This window comes from Puma concolor, chromosome C2 (assembly GCF_028749965.1).
Source record: "Puma concolor isolate L17-30 chromosome C2, mPumCon1.1.hap2, whole genome shotgun sequence".
Classification (NCBI taxonomy): Eukaryota; Metazoa; Chordata; class Mammalia; order Carnivora; family Felidae; genus Puma; species Puma concolor.
The window spans coordinates 16,344,896-16,370,179 of record NC_141675.1 but is presented as its reverse complement, the minus strand read 5'-3'; the positions used below and the strand labels follow the sequence as shown (position 1 = coordinate 16,370,179).

The window sequence follows — 25,284 nt, the reverse complement described above, 5'->3', positions numbered from 1 at the left end:
CACAGATCTAGGAAAGTTTCAGAGAAAATATAGTTATAAGTAGTACCCTAACTGAGCAGCTCATACCCTGAGGCCATCACTGGGGCTCTGTATTTACACTGGCACAGGAGCCCTTGCTTTGGTTTCTGATTTGGTATCTTAGTGTTTCCAGATTTAGGCCACTAACTTACACTGTTTTACCTGCCCAGTACCTACTATAACCCCTTAGGGTATCATCATGTTGAGTTTCTTTAGGTAACCATATGCCTCCCAAGGTAAATCCAGGTACTTGGGGTGGGACTGGCCTATTCCTTGCTCCCTGATCTAGGAGTGGCACGACTCAGACCCAACCACTTGGCATGTTCCACAACTCCTAAATTTCCTAACTCTGATTAGTTACAGATGGACACGTGACCTAATTGGTCCAAAAAGCATCAACTGGGAGCATCTTTTTTTTTTTTTTTTTTCCTTTCTAGAACTATTGAGAAAGAGAAGCTCTCTTCCTATCAGGGTTGGTTTCTAAGCTGGTAAGATGTAGACTGGAGGGGTGAGCACTTTGCCATCAGGAAAGAGGAGTCCAGCAATGGAGAGGAACGGAGTTCTTTTTTTTTTTTTTTAAATGTTTATTTATTTTTGAGAGAGCATGAGAGGTGGAGGGGCAGAAAGAGAAGGAGTCACAGAATCCAAAGCAGGCTCCAGGCTCTGAGCTGTCAGCACAGAGCCTGATGCGGGGCTCGAACTCATGGACTGCGAGATCATGACCTGAACTGAAGTCGGACGCTTAACCGATTGAGCCACCCAGGCGCCCCCCTTTTTTAAAATTTTTTAATTTTTTTAGTGTTTATTTATTTTTGACAGGGAGACAGAGACAGAGAGAGAGAGACAGAGCATGAGAGGCGGAGGGGCAGAGACAGAAGGGAGAGGAACAGAGTTCTGATCATAGTGTTTGAGCTCCTAGATCCCACTCTACCTGAAGTTAACTATCTCTGCACTTTTAGGTACTATTCTAATAGGTTATCTTTTATTGCTTAAGCCACTTTGGGTTAGACCACTTTCAATTAATAGGTAGGGTACTAATATACTTCTCAAGTCTTTTTTGGAGACAAGAGTTTGTCCCCAAACCTTAACCACCTTGGGAAAGTTCATGCTGTCAAACCTGTCTGAGGATCTCCCTAGATATTCTACCCTGTTCCTTTATATCCAGAGGTTCTCAACTGAGGGTGAGTTTGCCCCCAAGGGGCATTTGACAATATCTGGAGACATTTTTGATTTTCATTTCTGATTGGTGTAGGTGGGCACAGTCCAGGGGTTCTACGAAACATCCTACAACACACAGGAGAGCCCCCTACAACAAAGAGTTATCCAGCCAAATGTTAAGAGCGACTATGATACGGTGATTTATAATAAGAAATATATACTTGGTCTTCCTCCCACTTCCCAGCACAGAGCTCTTAGAATTCCCTAAGTGCTAAGAGCAGGCAAGGTGTCTTTGTTATGTTAATGAGGCGACTTTTGGAAAGCCCCTACTTAGGTAACTTAAGAATGGGGGCTGGTTACTAGTGAAACCATCCATGTGTTTGGAAGGTTGGAACTTTCAGCCCCATCTCTGACCTCAAGGGAGAGGAGAGAGGCTGGAGACTGAGTTCACTCACCAATGGCCAATGATTTGATCAATGCCTGCCTACTTAAGGAGGGCTCCATAAAAACCCCAAAGATTGGGTTTGGGGAACTTCCTTGGCAAATGTGGAGATGTAGGGAGAGTTTCGCTTCAGAAAGCATGAAGCCCCATGTCCCGTCCTACATACCTTGTCCCATGAATTTCTTCATTTGCCTCTTCTTTGTTTTTCCCTTTTATAACAAATCTTGTAAGTAAACTATTTTCCTAAGTTCTGTGAGCCACTCTAGCAAAGCAATCAAACCTGAGGAGAGGGTCATGGTAACCTCTGATCTGTGGTCCTTTGCTCAGAAGCACAGGTGATAGCCTGAACTTGAAATTAGCGTCTCAGGTGGGGAGGGGCAATCCTGTAGGACCAAGACTTTAACCTGTGGGATTTGATGCTGTCTCTAGGACAGTGTCAGAATTGAGTTCATTTGTAGGACATCCAGCTGGTATCACAGAACTGCTTGGGGTAGGGGATAAAAACCCACGTCCGGCATCAGCAGTCTCAGAGGTAGTGTTATTGTATTCAGACACTCTTGTGTATAATGTAAGTGAAAACAGTGATGTGTTCCCTCCCCTGATAAATTCTGCTTTAGATATTATAATCTATTATAATATCTGCCATTCATTAATTCTTTGTTCAAAACCCATGCATTACGGGCCCTGAGCTGAGCATCGTACAGATGTCAGGGACGCAGCACGCTCAGGGCCCAGTCTTTGGGGTCAGAGGGCTTACAGAAGTAGGGGACCCCACTGGCCTTGTCCTCTGGCTGTTTGCCTCAGTTAACCTCCCAGAATCTCAGATCCACCCTGGGACTCTGTATAGTCTTGCGGTGTTGGACACCCTGAACGTGATCCTCTTGAATCAGATCATGACGAGTAACATTCATCATCCCAAACATATTTTTAGCACAGCAATGTATCACTTGTAATGACAGCAGAGAATATTCTCAGATTTTATGTGATCTAAAAGAATTTGAACTCTTTTGGTCTTCCTTTTTTAGTGTTTTCTTGTTGTTGTTTTGGCTTTCAAGGGAAATCTTTCTCTGGAGAAGCAGCAGACCATAATTATGTCTTTTTGGCTCCGTGATGTGTTGAGTAATGGATGTTGGTTGAACAGAGACCATTTACAAATATAGAGGAAATGAATGCAAATTTGCGGTTCTGTCTAGAGCACTTGCAGTATATAATTTTGGAAAGCTGCTCGCTAATGTCTGGTAGATAATCCTCAAGGTGTCTCTTTAACCTTATTATGCTAGTAGTATATTTCAGAGCTCAGAAATTTGATCCAAATTCAATGAGGGACGAATCACAGGCATGAATGTTCTTTTCCTAGGGGAACCAAGTGGACAAAATAGGTTGCTGTGGAATGCTTTCTGACTGCTATTTTGAAATCTGGTCGTGTATTTTTAGCCTGCAAAACCTCTGTTCTGACACGTTTCCTCACGGGGACACGCGGCGGCTTCTAGAAGGGAAGCCCCAGCCCAGCACTGTGTTCTCGTCATGTAACAGCAGGCCGCGCAGGCAGGCCAGGAAAGCCCTTTTGAATTCTAGCAGTGATAATCCTGGAGTTTACATGGCCACACACTCCAGCTTTGCAAAGTTATTTTTTAACATAAAACAAAGGTGCCCTGGGGTCAGGCTAGCTGCTAAGAAAGTGCAAGCAGTAGAGGTTGAGGTAACCCAGGAGTGAAAGACGTGATCTAATAAAGGCGAGTCAGGGAATCGCCCCTGTAGAGCAACATGTTTATGTAATTCACAACCGGAGGTTCTGGAGGGACAACCCCTCTGGGTTTCCCAATTTGTCATCTTTAAGTGGCCCTACAGTACCTGATGAAGCCAGAGACATAGCTCAGCCTTCCGTGATTTCTGCAGAGTGGCAGGGAGGTAGGGACAAGGGTCTTCACAGGCTTTTGGCCGGATCGTTTGTTATGAGTAGAATTAGGATGTCTTATTGCTTTGACCATTTATGTACTCCAAATGGTCCAAATTAAAAATACCTTCCTCTTTCCTCTCTTTCCTTTTATATTGTGCTAAGGTACAGCAGATGATTAAAATGGAGTCCAGTTTTCTCCTCTTGAACTGGGGACACTGATGAAGATGTCTAAGTTATAAAAGACACACAAGTAATGACTAAAATATATTTCACATTTCCTGTCTACCAAACATTAAGCTGTGTGGTACATTATCTAATCTTAGCGAGGAAGACGCATTATTAGTTTAATTTTGTTGATGCAAATACCATAAGTTATTCAACACTGCATCTATCCTAGAATTGTGCCTCTGTTGCACAGGGTGTCCAATGAGTATTTGTTGAATAATGTAAAAAATAAATGAAATAACTCTTGGCGAAAAGATGGAGTAAGTTTTCGTGTCACTTCTTGTGATGGTAGAATTCCTTGTTGCAGGAACCTTCGGACTAGATGATATATTGACAAAATAATTTGTTGGCCGTAAAGAACAGGCAATCGCCAAGTCCGTTATTTTTCAGAGAAGTCATAAAGAGACAAAATCCTGAATGGAAAGAGGGCATAGGGACATGAATCCCAAACTGATGCCTTCTTTCTCCTTGAGACAGGGGCCTTCTATAGTAGTGGAGGAGAGCCTGAGAAGCTGAGAAGAGCTTTCAGAAAATGTACAGGGCTGAGGTACAAACAGCGGAGCTTGCTGTTCACGCAAAGGCCCTTGTAGACACCTGGAGGAGGGTGAGGCCCTGTGCACCTGATTCAAATCTCAGGTTCACCACTTTCTAGCTGGGCATGTTAGTCACACTTTTTTTTTTTTCTTTTTGGTGTCATTGATAAACTTCTACTGATGGCATCATCATCAGTGTACCCCTTGAATTAACGCAAAGTGAACATATCCATTTAACCACTATCCAGATCAAGAAATAGAACCCCAGAAACCTTCCTTATTGCCCACTTTTCCCAGTAACCACGATCCTGACCTCTGATGCCATTGGACCTATTTTGCCTGTTTTGTTTGTTTGTTTGTTTTTAGCTTTATGTAAATATCTAGCTTAAAAATTTTTTTTTAATGTTTATTTTTGAAAGAGGGAGAAACAGAGTGCAAGTGGGGGAGGGGCCGAGAGAGAGGGAGACACAGAATCCGAAGCAGGCTCCTGGCTTTGAGCTGTAAGCACAGAGCCCGATGCGGGGCTCCAACTCACAAACCGTGAGATCATGACCTGAGCCAGTCGGATGCTCAGGATGCTTAACCGACTGAGCCACTCAGGCATCCCTCTGGCTTTTTTTTTTTTTTTTTTTCATTAGGTTAATGTCTAAAGGACTCATCTATCTTGCTGCATGTGGCCATATTTCTTTCAGTTTCTGTTGCTGTGTATAATACTATTTTTAACCCAACATAGGGTTGGTTTTGGTATGTTTTTCACACGCACTTGAATGTATTCTCTGCAGGCGTTGGGTGTGGGATTCTGCATATGGCACTCAGGTTACGTACCTCCTCACAGTATTTATATAAACTTTGTTGCGTTGTCCAGCTTTTCTCTATCTTGACTGATTTTCATTCTTTTCCCTATCAATGACTGATAATCGTGTGCTAAAATCTCTCATTATGAGATAGAAGGGACATTAGCAATCACCTAGTTTAATTTTTTAATTTTACAGATTATAAACTGAGGCCAAGAGAAGAGAAGTGACTGAATAAATACCATGTGCCAGCAGTGACCTAGGACCTTTACACGCATGATCCCATTACGTCCTTGCAAGAAGCCTGTAAGGTAGGTAAATGCCATGGCATTTTACAGTGAGGTTGTCACTTGCTGTCTCTCTGGAGGCTAAAATGTACCATGTTATACCCTAAGGCTCAGCACCTTGCCCACGGATTCAGAGAACCTTGGACTGATTGCCAGTTGTTCTGTGGGCATGAATTCAGGCTGCTGCTCAGTGTTTCAGGAGCTAGGGCATTAAGACTAAAAGGAATAAAGGCATGGCCATTTTTCCAAAGATATTCACAAGTAAATGGTGAAACCAACATGTAAGTAAGTGCACAGTTATAACACAGACTCAAGGGAAAGCCTCTCATGTCCTATAAGTGAGTTTGGGTTTTATTTAGAAGGCATTGGGAAACCCATAAAGAATTTTCACCAGGGATGGAGGCTGAGCATTGATTCCAACAAAAGCCGGTAGCGGCCTGAACTGTGATTGTGGCAGTGGGGATTGCAATCAGAGTGTCGATTCAAAAGGGTAATAGAAAGTCGTCCTGTGAATAAGAGGAACAATACCTTTTTTGGCTTGGGAGCCTGTCCTTGTCAGTGTAGATGTGTACTCTGGAGAGGCATTTGTTAGTGCTGGAAAATCAGTGCAGATTAAAGCAATTCAAATAGTACCTTTGCAGAATCACAGTAACCCTAATTTCCCAGGGCCATTCTCCTTGCTGGAGGTGGGAAGGGGAGCTTCCCTGAGGTAGCACAATGGCCCAGGAGACCTTGGAAAAGCATCTGAGCGGAGAGTAAATTTGAGAATGAGGAATGGGGTTTGTAAATAGGGGGATCCTTCTCATCCCTGGTCACACCATTTCCCCCCAAAATTTCAGGTAGTTTGAGAAGCCTGCTTCATGATCTAGATGTGGCTACTGATTCCTGTCCAGCAAGTGCACGACCGTCCGTGGTTCTCGTCTTCTTTGTCAGTGCCTGGTCAACTTGGGGGCTGTCTGGACACTCCTGTGTTACTGCAAGAGGGCGTTTCTGAATAGAGCTCAAGGACCAGGCAGTCACATGTGAGCTCTCTTTCATTTTACCTGCAGCAGGACTGGATGCCACAGCCTTTCTGGCTTCAGAGTGAATCTCCTTTGGGAGCAGTAGACCTTTGTCCATCTAGTAACTGGCACACATTTTGGCTCATACCCCAGGATATTTCACCTAGCCTGTACCCACAATTCAGTTTTCCAGTTGTCCTTGAAGAGTTGTCTCTGTGTCTTGTTTTAAATTTTCTTTTCTTTTAACCCATCCAAATAGGGATTGAAAACAAAACATTCTGTTTTTTTTTTCTCTGTTAAACAGCATGAATAAAAATCATGATTTTTTTTTTTTTGATGATTTAAGATTATCACCATGATCATGAGTTCTTGGACTTGCCCTGATAGTTCAATGCTACTGCTGCCTGTAAAGTGTTTGCTATTACACAAAATGCCTCCAGTTTATTGCATTTTAATATGAGTAGCTTTGTCTCCTGGATTTACAATTAAGTCTTAATAATAGTAGTTCATCTCTGACTTCTAGACTGATGCCGTGTTGAATCCAACAGAGCCAAGTTTATACCCCTTTCTAACTAGTGCATGGGGTGCTGCATAACTAGCTGTTGGCCATATCATTTTCCTAGATGATTATATTTGCTGAAACATTGAACCTATCTTAGTAAATTTGAGGATAAATAGTAACAGAGAGTAGCAGGTGACCTTTCAAAAGAAAAGATACGTTTCTGGAGGTTTTCTTTGCCTGGGCTTAGAGTAAATTCTCTCTCCTTGGTTAATCATCCTCTCTAATTTATCTTTCAGATTTTCAGGATTGTCCCAAAATTATGCTTCACTCTTGGAATATTTGATATTCAGAACCCCCAAATTGTAAGTCTCTTGGTGTGAGCTATGTACCAAGAACCTTAAAAATCTATAAGGGATCTTTTCCTGCCTTCCTTACTCTGTCTAACCCCTGAATTTAGTGAAAGAAGTAACCTATTTTCAATGACTGAAAGAATTGTTTTCTCAGTGGAGGAGGTATTTTACCTTGCACACTCTGAATTAGATGATCCACAAAACCCACAACCTAATTTCCCTTTTAACAGGGGGCTATTCTGAGGTCCCAAGAAAGGAAAAGAATCCGAGGATGGCAAAGCTGAGATTGTGAGCAAAGCCACTGTGCCAGGGTGCCAAGGTCCAAGAAGCCATAGGCAGGATGTATGTGGGAGAGGGGTTGGCGGAGACTTGCCAGACATGAAGGGTGCAGAGGCACGTGTGAAAGTCTATAACCAGAAGAGACAAAGCAACAGAGGTAGGAAACAGATGAAATAGATGAGGAAAAGGGAAGGGTCCCAAATGGTCCCATTTTAGACGCCATACTGCTGCCCAGCCTTCCCTTTGGTAATCAAGGACTTCTTCCCCCAGTCCCTCAGTGGTCTGTCCTCTTCGGTGACTAACAGGGGCAGGAGTGTGAAGGCTCTGTCCACTTGCCCCAAGTCAGAACAACTCTCAGGGCTCTTCCAGTTCCTGAGTTCCCACCAGGTTGAATTGACTGAGCCCTTTGCTGGGACTGCATCACAGCCCAGCCTCTCCCATTGTCCAATCTTGTTCCTTCCTTCCCCTTCCACAGGTGCTGATTCCAAAAGCATTCTGTAATAAACACCCCACAAGCTAGTCTTTGTCTCAGAGACTGCTTTCCAGGGAACTTCATCAGAAGGAGTCATCTAAAGTCCCCTTTTGTGTTTGAAGTTTGTCTTCATAAACCGTTTGGGCTGAGATATGAGGATGATCACAAGTTTAAAGCTTAAACAGCAAAGGAGAAGCTCAAGGTATGATGGTATTTCATGTCCTTGTATGGCCTACAGTGTTGAACAAATATAAAAAGATCATCTAGGGGCGCCTGGGTGGCTCGGTCGGTTGAGTGTCTGACTTTGGCTCAGGTCATGATCTCGCAGTTTGTGGCTTTGAGCTCCGTGTCAGGCTCTGCGCTGACAGCTTAGATCCTGGAGCCTGCTTCGGATTCTGTGCCTCCTTCTCTTTCTGCCCCCCCGCCCCCCCCCCGCCACTTGTGCTCTCTCTCTGTCTCTCAAAAATAAATAAATGTAAAAAAAAAAAATTAAAAAAAAAAGATCATCTACACAGGAAGACTCAAGTGTGTATGACCTTAAAGTCACCCAGACAAAGGCCCTGACATTTCCTAGTTTAGATCACACCTAACCTCAGAAGAGATAAGAACTGGACTTCTGCGAGGCGGCCAGTTGAATCTTCCAGCTAAGGACTTGAACAGAAATTGGTTCAGAGAGTGAACTGAGGACTATATAATGAGAATGAGGAATCTGTTAGAAGGAGGGAGGTACAAACAGACAAATGAGTGGTGTTAGGCTCCTTCTGGATGCTGGAGTCCACTAGGGCAGGAACTGTTTTTTCTTTTTTGATGTTTATTTACTTTTGGAAGACAGAGTGCATGCAGGGGAGGGGCAGAGAGAGAGGGAGACACAGAATCTGAAGCAGCTCCAGGTTCCAGCTGTCAGCACAGAGCCCGACGTGGGGCTCGAACTCGCGAACCGCAAGATCATGACCTTCGAACTCACGAACTGCGAGATCATGACCTGAGCCGAAGTTGGATGCTCAACTGACTGAGCCACCCAGGAGCCTCAGGCAGGAACTGTTATTTAAAGGAGTTAAAGCAGGAAAAATTCCATATGTCCCCTGAAACTTGGAAATGAAAGTCACTAATCAGAAAGAGTGAGGTCATTAGCACCTAGGATGTCTATAGAATGAGGAACTTCACCTGCGGCTTGCTGCTGAAGAGTAGGCAGATGCAGCTGGCATCCCAACGGGCCTGGGAAGAGCCTTGTCAGGCCAAGGCGGAGGCCGTGTCCTCGGTTACTGCCTCTCCTCGACACATCTACAGAGCCCAGCTCTCCAACTTCAAAGTGCATAGGTGGAACTGACCATGCCGTTTTGGCCCATAACTCTTTATAGCATTTACAGCTGTGTTTTATGAAATGGCGTATAGTGAGATGGGCACAGTATATTTCTTTTCTTGGTTCCTTCACAGCAGACTACAGAGCTCTGGACATTAACTTGGTGCACTTGCAAATTACTTCTGGGTATTATGTGGTCAGGTCCTGCCCTTGTACCCGTAAGACATTTTTTTTCCTCCCTAAATTCAGCTTATTTCCATGGATATGTACAGTTAGATTCAGGATTAATTTAGAATAGGTCAAATGTCTAAAAGCGTTAGTGTTGAAAGCTAGGATGATGATTTTACCCAGTGGACTCAAGCTTTTTGGTACATGACAGATACCAAATTTTAGGATGTTTTGCTAGCACAAAATTCAAAACGACACTAGCCAAGACAGGAATAATTGTAACGCAGTCTACATCCACAGTACGGCAGAATCTTACAGCATCTATAAAAACGTCCACACTATTCATTTTGCCCTCCTTTAGCATCAGGCTTTTGTTAAATGGAACCACTTGATTCCCTGATGTCAGACTCTTGTATTTGGAGGGCCGAGCCTCCGTGTTCCAGGAGACATACAGTCTTCCAGCCTGACATTCCCCTTGACCCCTGCCCATGGCTCCACCACCACCACAGTTGTGCGTATACCCAGAAGAAGTAAAAGTAAGGTTTTATTTGTTGATCAAAAGAACAGTGTGCTGGTACAAACTCTGACCGAAGTGTTACATGGAGTATTTTTGTTGACCATAGTTAATTCTGTGGGACAATCTGTAATTGAGTATGAATTCTTGATTGCATTATCTCTTCTCCTCCCACTGTCCCACTTAGAATCTTGTTCATTTCCACAGATGAAAGAAAGGGAGTAGGGGGAGAGAATCAATTCCTGGGCTGTTTTTTTAATAGATCACAGTCTAGTAATGTGTATGTATTTTCAGAAGCCACTTAAAGACAGTAAGTGCCTTGCTTGATGCCTGATCAGCCCCTTGTTTTTTGTTTTTCCACTGGGTATTATATACTGGAGTGAGATTCATTTGAATACATGTAACACAGTCTTATTCTAAAAAATAACTTCATGCATGGGGTGCCTAGGTGGCTCAGGTGGTTGGGTATCCCACTTCGGCTCAGGTCATGACCTCACGGTCCATGAGTTCAGGCCCTGAATCGGGCTCTGTGCTGACAGCTCAGAGCCTGGAGCCTGCTTCAGATTCTATGTTTCCCTCTCTCTCTGCCCCTCCCCCACTCACGCTCTGTCTCTCTCCCTCTCTCAAAAATAAACATTAAAAAAATTTAAAAAATAACCGCATGCTACTGGATTTTATGAAGCTGTCATGATTTATTTAATCAGACCCCAAATTATGAACATCTAGGTTGTTTTCACCCTTTGCCATGGCAGGCGATACTGCAAGGGATGTTGGTATATTAATTTATAGCCTATAAGCTACCTATAAATATCAATATAACATCTGGATTTCCCTAAGTTCTGTAAAGTTCTCCTGGCTCTGAAACACACAGCTTCATAGGTAAGTGAAGAGAAGCTAGCACAGTGGACCTAGGAGGGGTTAGGCCCCCATTCCCATGGCTGCCATTGTAACCACCCTGCATGTTTATTTTTCGTCAGTGCATCACTATTTGGCATTTCCCTTGACACATCATACTGCTTCACAGCTTCCTGCTTGCCGCCAGCGAGTGCTTTTCTGCACTGAGCACCTAACCTATTTCTACTCATCTTTTAAAACCTATTCGCACATCATCAGCCCTATGCATGCACCTTCCCTCTGCATCCAGAATTAATCACCTTATTTGCATGCCCTCTACTGTGTGCACATTTCTGTTACTGCCCAAATAGCAGTTTATTATAATCATGTGTGTACATGTTTGACTTCCCTATTGGACTCTCAGTTCCTGGCACTTTGGGACTGGATCTTATTTGTTTTCCCATCTTTAATGCTAAGTAGACTATCTCTGACATACAGACCCTTGACTAATGTTTGCTAAATGGCATGGGAGAAAATTCTAAGTGAATTCGGCTGTATTTACAAGAGAAAAACATTTGAGGCTCAGAGTCAATGGTTAGTCTTCGATCTTTAGGAGACAGTGGGGACGTTCTGCGGTAGAAAAGGCCCTTTCGAGAGATGATGATACCAGCTTTTCTTCCCATCTACTCTGTGTGAGTTTTGGCATTTTATTTTCTCTGCCATTCTTCAGCTTGTTAGTATTGCCGTGTTGGAGGTTTTGTTAAGCTAATCAGAAAGGTTCAAGTTACAAGGAGATAAAGTTGATTGAAGGGGCAGCATGGATAGCAAAGTAAAACATTTTGGGCAAGAAAGAAAGGACAACCAAAAAAAGCTTGAGACCTTGAAATATTTGTGTAATAAAGTTCAAAAAGGAACATATGTCTATATGAGATTATCCAGGGGGAAATCCTTGCTTCAAGTATGCTGAATTACCATTAATCGTTTATTTCTGCTCTCAAAGCTTGTGTCAAAGACTCATTTTTAGTCTTTAGTATAATTATTGTCTAAACTTCCAGCATTTTCAAATAATACTCTGAGTGGCTGATTTTTTTTAAAAATCATAGGAATAAATCCTTAATTTAAAAGGAAATTTACTTTAAAATGCCATGCTTGGGGCGCCTGGGTGGCGCAGTCGGTTAAGCGTCCGACTTCAGCCAGGTCACGATCTCGCGGTCCGTGAGTTCGAGCCCCGCGTCGGGCTCTGGGCTGATGGCTCAGAGTCTGGAGCCTGTTTCCGATTCTGTGTCTCCCTCTCTCTCTGCCCCTCCCCCATTCATGCTCTGTCTCTCTCTGTCCCAAAAATAAATAAACGTTGAAAAAAAAATTAAAAAAAAAATAAAATAAAATGCCATGCTTAATTTTTTAAAAGCAGTTTATACTATGCAAAAAATCAACTTCAAATTAACTAACATTCCTCCAATTAAATAGAAATTTCTCCCAAATATAAGTATTTTAAAGTCAAATTTGTAGTTATTGCTTTAGGGACAAATAAGAATTTGTAACCATTGTATTAATGAATGTCTCAATGTTTCATATCTATAATCAGATGGAAAGATCATTTCATTTAATATGAGCCCTGTACTCTCTCTCCATATCCCTCTTACACTTATTCAAAGCCCCCCCCCTTTTTTTTATTATAATTTATTGTCAAATTAGCTAACATACAGTGTATACAGTGTGTTCTTGGCTTCGGAAGTAGATTCCCATGATTTCATTGCTTACATACAACACCCAGCGTCATTCCAACAAGTGCCCTCCTCAATGCCCATCACCCATTTTCCCCTCCTCCCCTGCCCATCAACCCTCAGTTTGTTCTCTGTATTTAAAAGTCTCTTATGGTTTTCCTTTCTCTGTTTGAAACTACTTTTTCCCCTTCCCTTCCCCCGTGGTCTTCTATTAAGTTTCTCAAATTCCACATATGAGTGAAAACATGATATCTGTCTTTCTCTGACTTTTACTTAGCATAATACCCTCCAGTTCCATCCACATTGTTGCAAATGGCAGCATTTCATTCTTTCTCATTGCCTAGTAGTATTCCATTGTATATATAAACCACATTTTCTTTATCCATTCATCAGTTGATGGACATTTGGGCTCTTTCCATAATTTGGCTATTGTTGATAGTATTGCTATAAACATTGGGGTACATGTGCCCCTATGAATCAGCACTCCTGTATCCTTTGGATAAATTCCTAGTAGTGCTATTGCTGGGTCCTAGGATAGTTCTATTTTTTTTTTTTTTTTAAATTTTTTTTTTTTCAACGTTTATTTATTTTTGGGACAGAGAGAGACAGAGCATGAACGGGGGAGGGGCAGAGAGAGAGGGAGACACAGAATCGGAAACAGGCTCCAGGCTCTGAGCCATCAGCCCAGAGCCCGACGCGGGGCTCGAACTCACGGACCGCAAGATCGTGACCTGGCTGAAGTCGGACGCTTAACCGACTGCGCCACCCAGGCGCCCCCGGATAGTTCTATTTTTAATTTTTTTGAGGAACCTCCACACGGTTTTCCAGACTGGCTGCATTAGTTTGCATTCCCAACAGCAGTGCAAGAGGGTTCCCGTTTCTCCACATCCTTGCCAACATCTGTTGTTTCCCGAGTTGTTAACTTTAGCCACTGTGACCAGTATGAGGTAGTATCTCAGTGTGGTTTTGATTTCTATTTCCCTGATGATGAGTGATGTTGAGCACCTTTTCATGTGTCTGTTGGCCATCTGGATGTCTTCTTTGGAAAAGTATCTGTTCACGTCTTCTGCCCATTTCTTCACTGGATTGTCTGTTTTTTGGGTGTTGAGTTTGAGAAGTTCTTTATAGATTTTGGATACTAACCCTTTGTCTGATATGTCATTTGCAAATATCTTCTCCCATTCCATTGGTTTGAAACTAAAGGCATTTAGTTTTGCTGATTGTTTCCTTTGCAGTGCCGAAGCTTTTTATCTTGATGAGGTCCCGGTAGTTCATTTTTGCTTTCATTTCCCTTGCCTTCAGAGACATGCCGAGTAAGAAGCTGCCACAGCTGAGGTCAGAGAGGTTGTTGCCTGTTTTCTCCTCTAGGGTTCTGATGGTCACCTGTCTCACATTTAGGTCTTTTATCCATCTTGAGCTTATTTTTGTGTATGGTATAAGAAAGTAGTCCAATTTCATTCTTCTGCATGTTGCTGTCCAGTTCTCCCATTTGCTAAAGAGACTGTCTTTTTTCCATTGGATACTCTCTCCTGCTTTGTCAAAGATTAATAGGCCATACACTTGTGGGTCCAGTTCTGGGTTCTCAGTTTTATTCCATTGGTCTATGTATCTGTTTTTGTGCAAATACCATACTGTTTTGATGATTACAGCTTCAGAGCCCTCTTTTAAAGATACTTTACATGGTATTGTTTTTGAATTTTGCACATGATCAAAACTGAAAAAGTATAAAAAAGTAGACAGAGAAAATAAACCTCTGTCATTTCCCTATTTTTTAAGGAGCTCACCTCTATTCCCAGAAAGCAAGCAAGCACAGAACATATCTTTAATGTTTTTACTATGTATTACTATATTTGTTCATACTCACAATGGTAACATACAGTTTACACGTCGTTCTGCTTTTACTTTTTAGCACTAAGAGTACAGATCATTTCCTAATAGGTCAAATAGAGCTGTTTATTTCTACAGCTGCATTAGATTCCACTCATTGGTTCTATTACAATTTATCTCAGTCTTCTATTGATGGACTTTTGGATTGTTTGCAATCTCTTGCTTGTACCAAATATAATGTACATCATCACTTGGCATCAGTGGGAGTAGGAATGTAATTACTGAGTCAAGGAACATGTAATTTTCAATTTTGATAGATAAAGCAAAATTGCTCTCCATAGAGGATATACCAAATTAATATTCCTCCCAGCCATAAATAAGACTGCCTATTCTCCATATCATTATCAGTTGGGTGTGTTATAAACTTTTTTTTTTTTTTTTTAACGTTTATTTATTATTTTTGGGACAGAGAGAGACAGAGCATGAACGGGGGAGGGGCAGAGAGAGAGGGAGACACAGAATCGGAAACAGGCTCCAGGCTCCGAGCCATCAGCCCAGAGCCCGACGCGGGGCTCGAACTCAGGGACCGCGAGATCGTGACCTGCCTGAAGTCGGACGCTTAACTGACTGCGCCACCCAGGCGCCCCTAAGCTTTTTAATCTTAGTAACCTGAGTTGTAAAAACTGTATCTCATTATGCTTTTGATATATAATTCTTTATAAAGAAATCAGGCATTTTCATCCAAACAGAGCCATTTGTGTTTCTTTTACATATTATTTATTAGCCATTAAAACAAATATAGCTTTATTGAGAGATAATTTACATGCTGTACCATTTTCCCCATTGTAAATGTGCAATTCAGTATGTTGTGTGTGTGTGTGTGTGTGTGTGTGTGTGTGTGTGTGTGTAAATTTGCTATGATATGAACACAGTCTAGTTCTGGAACATTTTCAGTACTCACGATGTCTTCTGACCATTTTCAGAAAATCCTCTATTCCGCACCTGACCTAAGAAAGCATGTTAATGATTTCTCTTCAAATTTACCTTTTCTGGATATTTCATATAAATGAAATCAAAGAATATGCATTCTTTTGGATCAGGCTTCTTTTAGTTATTAGAATATTTAGGGATTCATCTAAGCTGTAGCATGTATCACTACTTTGTGCCTTTTTTATTGCTGAACAGTATTCCATTGTATGGATGTGCCACTTTTATTTACTCATCACTTGGTGAACATTTGAATAGTTTCCAGTTTTGGCTATTTTGAGTAATACTGCTATAAACAAAACATTCACTTACAAATATTTGTGTGGACATATGTTTTCATTACTCTTGGATGGGTTCCAAAAAGTGAAATTGCTGGATCATATGGTAAGTTTATATTTAACTTCATAAGAAACTGCCAAAATGTTTTGTAAAGTGGCTGTATCATTTTACCTTCCCACTAGCAATAAATAAGGGTTCCAATTTCTCCACATCTTTGCCTACACTTTGGACTGTCTTTCTGATTAGAGCCATTCTAGTAGGTGTTCTATGTCATTGTGACTTTAATTGTGTTTGTAATAATTTGTATTTTAACTAATTTGTATTTCCCAAATGACCAATGAAACTAAACATATCTTCCTTCATATGTGCATTGGCCACTTGTTTATTTTTTGTGTAATATCTATTTAAACATGTTGCTCATTATTTTCTAGGAAGCTGTCTGTTTCATCTCATTTGTTTTATTTTTTGGCATAGCTGTTTATAATTTTCTTCATAAATCTTTTCAGTTTCTGTAGCATTGGTAGTGATGTTTCTTCCTTCATTCCTAAATTGGGTAACTTGTATTTTCACTCTTTTTTCCCTCAGTTCAATTAAAGATTTGTCAATCTTGTTGATCTTTTGAAAGATCAAGATTGCCTTTTTCCTCTTCGTTTTGTTTTCTATTTTATTGACTTCTGTTCTAACCTTTATTATTTTGTTTCTTCTGTTTACGTCAGGTTTAGTTTGCTCTTCTTTTACTAGGCTCTTAAAGTAGAAGCATAGAGGGGCACCTGGGGTGCCTGGGTGGCTCAGTTGGTTGGGTGTCCGACTTCAGCTCAGGTCATGATCTCGTGGTCCGTGAGTTCGAGCCCCGTGTTGGGCTCTGGGCTGACAGCTCAGAGCCTGGAGCCTGTTTTGGATTCTGTGTCTCCCTCTCTCTCTGACCCTCCCCTGCTCATGCTCTGTCTCTCTCTGTCTCAAAAATAAATAAATGTTAAAAAAAATTAAAAAAAAAAAGTAGAAGCATAGATTATTGATTGGAGAATTTTCTTTTCTGATATATGCCTTTAAAGCTGTAAATCTCTCTGTAAGTACTGCTTTAGCCTTGTGCCAGAAATTTTGGTGTACTGTTTTTATTTTCATTCAATAGAAAATGTTTTGAATTTACCTTATGATTTCTTCTCTGACCTGAAGGTGGTAGCTGATGTCCTCTATCCACCCACTTTTTATTGTTTAGTCTAGTTAGGATCTGTCAATTTTATTGAACTTTTCAAAGAACTAACTTTTAGTTTTATTTTTTAACTTAATTTTGGTAAAATACAGAAACTTCACTGCAATGTGGCTCTATTCTTTCCCCTTCTTTCTGCTATTATTGTTACATTTATTACATCTATTGTTATCAATCTAACAATACAGTGTTACATTTATTGCTTCATATAACCTTATGTCTTTTAGAGAAGTTAAGGGAAGAAATGTGAAAAAATATGCATTTAAAACATTCCATATTTACCTACGTTTCCGGTTCTTCGTTTCTTCTTGTGTATTGGAGTTACCATCTGTGTCATTCCAGGCCAAAGAATTGCCTTCTAACCTTTAAATGTTCTTTTCCTCTTTTCCCAAGAGCTCTAAACATGTAAGTTAGCTCATTAAGAACCTCTCACCAAGGATAAAGAGATTTTGCCAAGGGGCACCTGGGTGGCTGAGTCAGTTGAGTATTCAACTCTTCACTTTGGCTCAGGTCATGATCCCAGTGTTGTGGGATTGAGCCCTGCATCGGTCTCCATGATGAGTGTGGAGCCTGCTTGGGATTCTCTCTCTCTCTCTCTCTCTCTCTCTCTCTCTCTCTCTCTCCCCCCCCCTTTTCCCTCCCCCCACCCCCGCCACTGTCTTCCCCACTTGCACTCTCTCTCTCTGAAATAAAATTAAAAAAAAGAGAGAGAGTCATACTTTGCCAAGAAGAGAAGACGGCTCTTAACCTGGAAATCAAGGCCTATCCCTGCATTTGGGAGGAGTTTGATTATGATGAGATGAGAAAATTTACTTGAAGTGTAAAGTAGGAACCTGATCAACAATCTATATTCTCGGTTTGGGAATGCTAAATTCAATGTGAATCTTTACACATGCAAAATGGGTATATTCTACCTTGCATAACTTGTTTGAAGAAAATAGATAATCCTCTGTGATTGATGACGATTCTGCCGTCTTAGATAAATATGAGCAGACAGGTCATGGTTTACATGCCTGATGTGGACTGTAGGTCACAATTTCAAACCTATGACTAAATTTCCTAAGAATGTTGTCCAAATATTTGGTTCAGACATCCAAGGAACCGAAACTATATACTTGGAAAAGAAGGCCTTAAAAATTATGTCTATGTGAAGGTTTGAATTAAATTATGTACTAGCCATGGGGAGACAAAATTCAACAAAGAAAAATGAAAACAATCTAATAATATGCTGCTTCATTTTTCCATTGTTTACAATAAATGAAGCTGAGAAGAAAGAGAGCACAATTGCCCTGACAAGATGCAAGATCGGTTTTCCTAATAGGCTTTACTCTTAAAAAAAAAAAAAAAAAAAGCCTTCTATCCCAGATTAAGTTGTGACTCTACTATTATTGTGACATTAACCATGAATGCCTTGCTTGTACTCACATTATTTGAGTACTGGCTCTATTATTAATCATTTTGAATATTATCATTACTGTTACCGAGGCATACAAAAGGTTTGTTTTTAAGTTTCAGAAGTTCTATTTTCAATCTTTGCTCTGCATTTTTCTTGGTGACACTTTCTTATTTCTCTGAAATTTATGTTCTTCTCTTTTATTTTCTGAGAAATGTCATGAAGTATTTTATTTCTGCTAACTTTTCCATGATGTTGTGAAGCTGAAACAAATTCCTTCTTAATCATTTTAGACATTTCTATAATAACACGTATATATAACTTCTCACTTCTGTTGATTCATACTTTAGAAATATTCCTTTAAGGTTAGTGGATGTTAGTCTCATTTTGTGGTAGGAGAAAAGAGTACAGAGGAGTTTGACAGCTATTTTAAGACCATGGGAAAATTTTGTGTGTATGTGGGGTGAACTTAATGAAGGTTTTTCATACATTCTGCTTTTGTGTGAGGAGGCAGGTCTTCCAAAAATGGTGGATCATGAGTTGACAATTTTTGCTACTTGTGGAAGTTTCTTTAGGAACCACAGGGTCGGAGAGAGGGTTTTAGGTGGTAGAATACCTTCTCTTTTCCTAGGACTCTGTTGGATATTGCACTTAGAGTTCCCCAGAGTCGATAGAGTGCCCGGAGAATCAGTGGACATATAAAGTGATTCATCTCTGCCCATTTCTGCATCACATTCTGTCTTGTGGTAACATTATTACAGAAGTTACCAACCTACAGAAGAGCTAATTCCATTAGTGCATTGCTTGCAATAGGCTGCTGACGAACCCTGATCCCATGTCCCCATCAGATTTGCATCATTAAACAAAAGATACATTTAGCAGGGGAGATGAAATTGGGTGGATGTGATATATTGCCTCATAGGACTTAATAGATATTAATTTGTAATCTGTTCGGTGTTTGCTAAGGCTGGTATAGCTAGAATGGCATTGATTGGATCCCTATCTGGAAAAAATGCCAGACGATTGATGAGTTTCCCCCCAAATGAAAGACATTTATTCATTCAGCAGGTATTTATTGAGTTTCTCGTATGCGTATTGAGCACCACGTTAGATGCCACATCTAAAATAAAATGCTAAACAAAGACTACTGGCCTGGAGGCTAAGGGAAGATTTCACCATCACCAATGAGGGGTCTGTGGTGAAGGCAACTGATTCAGAAAGAGGGAGGAAGTATGTGCACAGGCCTCATGGCAGAAGTGAGCATTTCTTGTCCCAGGAACCCAAAAGAAGGCTAAGATGGCAAAGCAGGAAACACAAGAAGCCGAAAGGTAAGATATGAGACTAAAAAGGTAGTCAGAAGCCAGATCAGGAAGGATATTAAAAGGTAAAAAGCAGGTTGGTCTTTAGAAGGACTCCCAACATTAACATTCAGAAAAACAGAGTCAGTTCTGAATCACCAATTAGGTAGGCAAATTCTTAGCTTAAGAGTATTTCAATCATTGAGACCCCCTGTCTTGGGAAAGTAATAAAATAAGTGATTTGTGTATTGTTTCATACGACTAAAGAAATATTCCTAATATCCACAGCAGGGAAAGAAAAAAGAACAGTTTGCCTTTTAGTGTGGTGCTTTATTATCCATTTCTGAATGCAAAGCTAATTATTTGTCAAATTAAAGCCTATTTTTACCAGTAATATTATTACCACTTGGAAATAATCGATCACCTTGGTTTGCAGGGCACTGGTGTAACATTGGAGAATACAATTTTTTGTATTCAAAACTACTGTAATAAGGGTAGTTTGGTAGGTTTAGCATAAGCTTTAAAAGTAGAAATATGAACAGAGCGGATAAAGAATTGTCTTTTGTTCTTTCCTGCTGTAGTTGTTAGCTAGCATTATATTAGAAACGTCCGAATGCACATATTCTTTTCTTTAATTTTTTTTAGCTGTTTAAAATGTTTGTTTATTTTTGAGAGAGAGAGACAGAGCATGAGAGGGGTGGGACAGAGACAGAGGGAGACACAGAATCCTTAGCAGACTCTAGGCTCTGAGCTGTCAGCACAGAGCTGGATGAGGTGTTCAAACTCACAAACCATGAAATCATGACCTGAGCCGAAGTTGGATGCTTAACCGACTGAGCCACCCAGGCACCCCTGAATGCATACATTCCAGAAAGTACAGGATGAGGATGTACTTGTCTCCGTTTCCTTATTTGCCTTGAGGGGTTATTGACAGCAATAGATGAGAGTAGATGAAATGTGAAATCTCCTGTCCCTTTCAGGAAGCCCTTGCTGGTTGTGAGACCATGTGTTGAATCTAGGTGGGAGAATTAACCAAGTATTTGTTGCATGAACATTTCTCTTTGAAAGTCTGTGACTGGGCAGAATTTCCCTTGTGGTGGATTATGTCCTGCTGGATTGCGTTCTGACCATTTTTTTTTTTTCAACGTTTATTTATTTTTGAGACAGAGAGAGACAGAGCATGAACGGGGGAGGGGCAGAGAGAGAGGGAGACACAGAATCGGAAACAGGCTCCAGGCTCTGAGCCATCAGCCCAGAGCCCGACGCGGGGCTCGAACTCCCGGACCGCGAGATCGTGACCTGGCTGAAGTCGGACGCTTAACCGACTGCGCCACCCAGGCGCCCCGCGTTCTGACCATTTTAAGGCTTTGGTGTATTTCTGGGGTAGTATTTTCATGTGTCCCTTTCGTGTGTCATGTATCCTCTCCAGGAGAGACTTGGGGCACTGGTCCAATGGTGACGTGTGACAACAGGCTATGATGTATCTGGCTGAACTCCCTGGAGGTCAGCCCTCATTCTTGCATTCACCACCCCCCGACCCCTCACTTCATCCTTCCAATTTCAACACACACCTTTTCTTAGTATTTAGTAACTGAGGAACCTCATTTTCTGTGCAATGTTATGTACTGTGCTCATGCATTTGTCACACCCAATAAAATGTACTGTGTACTCACTTCGGGTAAAAAGAAAATTTATTGAGCACATATCATGTGCTATTCACTCTGACAAGATTTTATACACATTTTCAGTCAATGCTGTCAATAACCCCTCAAGGCAATATTAGTATCCTGATTTTAGAAATAAGGAAATGGAGACAAGTCAGTTGAAATAGCTGGTCAGCGGAAGTAGGAGAACCCAGATATGAGTTCAGGCAGGCCGGATTCAAGGCCGAGGCTGTTAACCATTGACAGTGCTGCTGTATCAAGTAGACTGTCTCTTCTATATCACTAATGAGTACTTTTCAAGCATCTTAGCATCTACTTAACAGAAACATAGAAACATACAGCATAACATTTCTCAGAAACTCACATCTGGACCTCTTCCACTAGACCCAAGGAGAAAGAAGGGCCTCGATGATAAAGTGCAGCCCCTGTTCCTAATTTGTATTTTTGTGGAGTAAGAAAAGTGCAGAGAAGGAGAGAAGTGTTGTAGAAGGCTACATTTGAGATTTAACATCAAATGTCAGGGTTATTTGTCCTTCCTCCAATGCTGAGGTACGGAACTTAAGCAAACTGAGAAGAAAAAGATGGTTCTGGGCTTCAGAGTGAATGGATTCAATGTGGAGTCATTATGATGACGAATCTATGTGGGCTGGGGGGGGAAACAGGAAGACTTGGATCTGGTCTCCATTTTGCTCTTTTGCAAGATGGCCCCGAGAAGTTCGAGACCTGCCTCTGTGGCACGCTGTTAGGTGAGGAAAAACAACAACAACAACTAAGCCGCAAGATGGTCCTCTCTGTACCAGCCCAGCTTGTGAGGCCCTTCTAAGCCTATCAGTCTATGAAATGTAACAGGACAGCCTTTTGTACCCATTTCTCCGTCAACAAATGGCTACAGGCCAGACCTGGTGAACAAAAGGTAAAGAGAACAGAAGTATTCCTGTTGTTCAGCACTACCTAATTCCCTTTCCATAAGCATGTACAATGAAAAGAAACTTAGTTTAAAAAAATTACATCAGTCATTTTGGAAGAAGTTTGGGCACAGGAGAGAGTGACGGGGGCCATTTGTAGCTCATAAGGGAAAAAAACTCTGATAGTCACTGGTGTCTCTGCTGTCTGCTCTGAATATTCCTTCTGTTATCTCCCTAAAGCACTCATCTGTGATTGCAAATATCATTAAGATTTCCATGGTAAATTAGTTTCCAATTATTCCTGGTCTGAGGCCACAACATTTCTGCTCCAACAGGACTGCCAGCACACTTTGATGGGACAGAATGCAGACAAGCCATTGAAAGGAATATGGTTATCTTTGCTTTCTTCGAAGAAAAACACAAAGATGGTGGAGACTATATATGTTTATGTGACTGTTCATGGCATGTGGCCCGGAGAGCACTGTTCGGTGTTGTTCTTGATCGCATTGAGCATTTCTGGGCTCGAGACCCCCGCTGGCGAAGTCATCTTTTGATCTGATTCGTATTCAGAGCTCATACTGTTTTATGAAGAATAAGGCTCAAGATATCTCGGCCACTGTCCTAGTGAGTTTTCTCTGGTTTCTTCAAAGTAACCAAATGTGGCTTCATGTCTCCAGCAAAAAGAATCATCAATGATTTTAAGCTTGTTTCATGGGTGACAGCAAGAAAACATCACAACACTTTCCTAGGACAGTTGTATTGATCTGCATCGTTTCACTCAGGTTTCCCACCATGTCGCAGAACGTTCAGGGAGCCAAGCTACAGGAGACTGACTTCCATCAGCGGTCCTTGCTGTATTATTCAAATAAAAGAAAAATGAGTCTAGGGTTGCCCCATGTTGGGCTGGCCCAGATTTTGTGTTTCATCACAATTTTATGTGCTCCAGAGAATGAGTGAATATAAATACACCGCTGACAATGAGGCATCTTGTCACAAGCAAGAAAAGTGAGAGAAAGAAGGAAGATTGGAAGGAAAGAAGAATCAAAGTACTTTGTCAATATACAATAGAAAGAAATGAGCATGGTGCTCTTATTGTAAAAGATTCATAAACCGACCCTAACAAGTTTACTGTCAGTGCTTTTGAAGGGCTGGATTTGAAATTCTGCGCAGAATCTTATACTATGATTCAATAATTACATTCAGTATTAAAACTGGAATTTGTCCTTTTACCACATACTGGAGAACTAGCACCATAATGTATACTTTTGGAATATGCACCTATACGTTTAGAATTTGTGATGAGTTAGACAGGGGCTTGTCTGAAACTTTGCTCCCTGTCAAGGGATAAACAGATTCCTTATTCTATATATAAGTTTTTGAATATTACTTTTTCCATCGGCTCACGATTCCTCACAATTTCCTGAGGAAATGGATGTGTTTGTGTGGGCTGATTTGTAGCGAACAATCCATTTGTCAGCATCCTGGGTGATGAGGTTCTGAACAAATGTATAGAAAAGAAGGGGAAATCAAAAGAGAGAAGTAGAAGTAGAAATGAGTCAGCTGGTAGAAATCACTGGATGTAAGAAAGCAATGAAGACCTCTGTCCTAGAAGGATTATTTGGGGTTGTCTTGTGCAGTGTTATAGGCTCTAGGGCAGGGAGGAAAAAAAAACGTACACAGTTGAGCATTTATTACAGTCAGGCTGCTTTGTGTATATCTTCTCATTTAATTTAATCATCTGACCATGAGAGGTAGCATTTTCTAAATCCCATTCTATAGGACAAGATGTAAACTGTGAGATTATGTGACTCTCCAAGAGTTGCACAATTAAGGGAAAGAGGTAGGATTTGAACTCAGGTCTGCCTGACTTCAATTCTTTGTTTTTGCGGCAGAGGGTATTTTCCAAAGATGGTCACGACATCATCTCCTATCTTACTAGCTCTCCTACAATGGGACCTGGCCAATCAGCCATCAAGAGGTGGTGTCTGTTTCTCCTCCCCTTGAATCGAGGCTGGCCTATGACTCTCTTGTAGCCAATAGAATGTGGCAGAAGTGACAATGCATGATTTCCAAGGCTAGATCAGGAAAGACCTAAAGGCCATGCAGCTTCTGCCTGATTCTCTTGGGACACATGCTCTGGGGAAAGCCAGTTGCCATGGTAGAAGTCTGACTACCCTGAAACTTCCATGTTGGCAAACCCATACTAGAGGCTCCTGTCAATCGTCCTAGCTGAGTCCACCTTGTAACCATCCCTGCCAAGGCACACATTCAGTATGTGAAGCCATTTTGGATTCTCCAGACCATCATAGCCACCCCCTGAGTACTGCTGAGTGGCCCCAGTTAATATCCCAAGGAACAGAAGAGCTATCCAAGCCCTGCCCACACTCCTGACCCACAGAATCATGAAGGAAAACAAATTTGGGGTACTTTGTTACCTGGAGCACCTTATAACCATATGGTTGTCCTTTGCCTTAAGGCAAGACCAACAGAGAAAATACTTGCAACTGAGTGATGGGGAGACTTTGACAGACAAATCTGAGGCTAATTAGAAACTGGTTGGAAGGGATAAAAAGAGTTTTCAGGAGGCTAGGTAGTGAAGGACTTGGGCTGAAAATAAGCTGGTAGGAAAATCTAAACTAAAAGGAAACTATAGATTAAGATATTATATCTTTGCAATAGCTCCAAATCTTGTCTCCATTCCCTTCTCCCCTAGAGTAATCTTCTCTACCTCTAGAATTACATACACATTTACCTAAAATCACCTCCATTATTTTACCCTTTACCTTAAAACACTGCTCACTCTATCTACCTCAATAAAATACAGCCTGTATTTCTCATTTTGTCAGATCAGTCTATTCAGTCCAGTATAAAGGCTAAAAGTAAGGGGTTTGGAATCAGAAAGACTTTGTGTTCATTAATTTCTAATCAGAAAACCTTGTTGTGTGTCAGTGTTTTTGTGTGGTCTATTTCTGGATATGCAGCATCTAATATGACCAAGATAAAGTTGTCTGGAATAATGTGATTTTTCTTTGGCAGGTATCCTTATAGACAGATAACTCATATTGATGCTTTGTACATTTTCTTGAATTTCTCAGTAAATTCCACTATTGGTCACCCTTTCCACAAATAATTCAAGGCCTATCTAAGATCCCAAATAGTTATTTATATCATTTGCTCAATGAGAAAAAGGTATTGGGGAAGGGGGTGTGTGTCTATATATTAAAGT

General features: G+C 41.1%; 1 long non-coding RNA gene across 1 annotated transcript in view; it reads left to right on the top strand.

The window, feature by feature from the left end:
- Positions 1 to 5,292: 5,292 nt before the first annotated feature.
- LOC147577114 (uncharacterized) overlaps positions 5,293 to 25,284 on the top strand; it is a 39,407-nt gene continuing 19,415 nt past the window's right edge. Inside the window, exons 1-2 of the long non-coding RNA XR_015255749.1 lie at positions 5,293 to 5,378; positions 7,962 to 8,160. This is a non-coding gene — a long non-coding RNA (uncharacterized LOC147577114). The remainder of the gene's footprint in view (positions 5,379 to 7,961; positions 8,161 to 25,284) is intronic.